Source organism: Octopus bimaculoides, chromosome 12, assembly GCF_001194135.2.
Source record: "Octopus bimaculoides isolate UCB-OBI-ISO-001 chromosome 12, ASM119413v2, whole genome shotgun sequence".
Classification (NCBI taxonomy): domain Eukaryota; kingdom Metazoa; phylum Mollusca; class Cephalopoda; order Octopoda; family Octopodidae; genus Octopus; species Octopus bimaculoides.
The window spans coordinates 29,386,501-29,390,161 of record NC_068992.1 but is presented as its reverse complement, the minus strand read 5'-3'; the positions used below and the strand labels follow the sequence as shown (position 1 = coordinate 29,390,161).

Genomic DNA, 3,661 nt, shown 5'->3' with positions numbered 1-3,661 from the left:
TATATATATATATATATATATATATATATGCATAATGTTCTTTTATTCTTTTACTTGTTTTAGTCCTTTAACTGCGGCTATGCTGGGCATCGCCTTTAGACGAGCAGATGATCGACCCTAGGACTTATATTTTGTAAGCCTAGTACTTATTCTATCGGGCTCTTTTGCCGAACTGCTAAGTTACGGGAACGTAAACACACCATCAAGCGACGTTGGGGGGACAAAGACAGACACACATATACACACACATACGTACACATATATATACACATATGCGACGTGCTTCTTTCAGTTTCCGTCTACCAAATGCACTCACAAGGCTTTGATCGGCCCGACGCTATAGAAAACACTCGCCCAAGTTGGCATGCAGCGATACTGAACCCTGAAACATGTGGTTGGTAAGCCAGCTACTTGCCAGACAGCCACTGCTGCGCCTATGTATGTATGTATGTAAAGATATATATATGTGTGTGTGTGTGTGTGTGTGTGTGTGTGTGTGTGTGTGTGTGTGTGTGTATGTATGTATGTATGTATGTATGTATGTATCAGAAATGTAGTTGAGCATGTGAGCATGGACAGAGTTTATAATAGAATTTATTAATATTTAATTAGATCTTAGATTATAGAAATACACTTTACTGGCTTCACATTAGATTTTCAAAATTTCATAGTACATGGAGCTGTGTTATTTTTATCCTGGCCGTTATCATAAAAGTTGTTTTAATGAAAGAATGTGACACAATGTTATTCGTCAACATACACACTGGTTGTTCGACTTCATGTGTTATTCTCATGTTACAGTCACGTGAGAAGATCATGTAAAAGCTTTTCTCTGTTGAACATAACATAGAGTTAGAAAAGAGAGATATAAATAAGTGATATTTTTCTGTATTTTCTTCCTTGTTTATATCAAGGGTAATAAAGACTGAAACTTCAATAAAATATATACAATAATTGTTTACATAAAATTGTTGTAGATAATTATTGGTTAATATTATGTCGAAAAATAATGTTAACAATTAGTGTTAGGTCACAACTACTGGACATTTAAAAAACATATTCCTTCTTCCTTAACAGATTCTGATGTAATTAAGATAAAGAGGTGTGGATTCATTCAATAGGATAGACTATCACTCCTACTGAATTTTGGCTTTCTTAAGAACGAGTACAAGTAGATATATAAGATATATTTTTACAATCATTAATTCATAGGAAAAGGCGCATCGTTTCAGCATTACTGTCTTAATGGCCTGTTCAGGTGTAACTTGTATTTTATAATTAACGAAATTTCTTTATGTTTGCATATGTGTACATATACATGTATACTTACACATACTTCAATTATTCAATAATTTCCAAGATTCCTGATGTGAAATCTTGCGTTAAAATAGATGTCCTATTTTGCAAGGGTATATTTCGTGATAACACGCACTGACTCTAGTTTGCTTGTTTATATTATTATCATGCCCTTTGCTAATTAATTAACTAATCGATTATTTCATTAATCGTTCAATCAACCACTTAATTAGTAGCTATTCTCAGCTTTATTGATGTGTTCTCATTAAATCATAGCTGTACCAATGTCTCTAAACTTGGTCTCTTGACTTTTGCCTGTATTTGTAGATTTTGGGATGTGGGAATTTCTGTGTCTCCGCACTATGTTGTGAGAGTGTGTAGGGGACATATGTGGCTCTTTGTAATTTGATTTTCTCATTTTTATGGTTAGTGTCTATGTGAGCATGTTGCGTGTGTGTCTGTGTGCGCGCGTCCATATGCAAACTCACTTGTCGCTTGCCTTTTGGCAGGACATGATTTACAGTTGTGATTTACTCCTGTTTGTTCAAGCGAATAGTGAATTTATCCGCTAAAATATCTTAAACATACACGCAAAAATTCACGCTTACATTACGTCCATATTCACACACACACACACACACACACACACACACACACACACACAAATATCGCCTAAATTCGCTCTTAAAAATACTTCCTTAAATTTAATTCTATGCAATAACAATATATTTTCAAATATGTAATTATATTAATTGTCTGATATAACTAATGTTTATGCTTCAATAACCTTTGCAAACAGAAATACTTAAATGCTCCTCTCTTAATTTTTCCATTATATCTTACTTTCCCTTACTTTCTTTCCAGTGTAATATTGCGAAGGAACTCAGTGTACATAATCTGTCTCTCAACGTTATAGCTTACATTCAAATTCAATCTAACAACTGATTTTTAAATCATCAAGATATTACAAATATATTTTGTGAAATATGACAGGCCAAACAATACAGCGTCCTCATCTTCATTGTTTAAGTTTTTTTTTTATTATACACTCACCACTCCAACTCTTTAACGACTAATTGCAAAAATTCCAAAGAGTAAAACAAGCCATAAGTTTGTCATGTGTATGTGTGTGTGTGTGTGTGTGCGATTGTGTATGTGTGTGTGTATTTTTCCTCCTGTGTGCATATATGCTTGAAACTGTTATGTGTATATATGTGTAAATGTATGTCTACGTATATGTTCGAGGATGAAATATTAAACAACTGCGCATTCATAATAATAAACCTTAAAGCAATAAATAACAGAACTTCATTTGTTATGTCTGCTGACATTTCCGAAATAGTTCAGAATGCGGATAGTTCTTTCCATCTTTGACATTTATAAATAAATAAATGTTTGCGCGCGTATTTATGTATATTTATATTTATACATACACACATATATATATATATATATATATATATATATATATAATTTTGGATTTTGTCCCTAATATTATTATAATTATTATATATATAGATATTTATATATCCACACATAAACATAAATATATATATATATATATATATATATGTATTTGTTTTTTTTTTGTGGGGGGGTATATTTAGTTATAATAAAAATAATTTTACATTACGCTGAACAACTACAAAATAAAGTTTGTAGAGTACAAGTTTATTATTCGTTTAACAAGAATACGATTGAGTGTGACTTAGAAGTTTTAGCCAGCTAAGCCATCATCAGGTCATACACAAACACACACATACTCACAGACATCTTAAAATATATGACAATGTGGAGCATGAGCTTAAATTTATACCATCAGCCAAAAGCTCAGTGTCTATATAGTGAGTGCATGTGCGTGTCTGTGTGTCTGTTTGGGTGTCTTTTCATGAACCATTGTCTCATATACAAAAATGTTTCAAACAATTTTAAAACCCAGTGCAATGCAACATAAACTATTTTAAATATAGGTCGATCTTTGGTGACATTATCTGGTGTTGCAATATTTCAGTGTCTGGACACTTTCTTCTGGATATCTAAGGAGAAAAAGTGTTGGTAGGTGTCAGCAAATAACATCTCCCCGTAGATTTCATGAACAAGGTAACTGAATGTATTTTTAATTTATTTAGCGTACGTTGCTTTGATAACAATTAACTCCAACAAAATAAATTAGTTAATAGATACCAAGGTAGCAAAGATCACAAAATTACTGTGGTGTAATTCCTGTTTATGAGGTAGAAAGTCCCTGTTATTTGGGGTATCTGAGTGAATATAAAATTTAATAAATGAAGTAATACGAATATGTTAAAAAGAATTCATTTAACATATGCGTATTACTCCATTTATTAAATTTTATATATATACA

At 31.9% G+C, this 3,661-nt stretch overlaps 1 protein-coding gene across 6 annotated transcripts in view; it reads left to right on the top strand.

The window, feature by feature from the left end:
• LOC106869914 (protogenin A) overlaps window positions 1-3,661 on the top strand; it is a 1,534,154-nt gene that overhangs the window by 1,459,171 nt on the left and 71,322 nt on the right. The gene's annotated exons all lie outside the window — the stretch shown is intronic.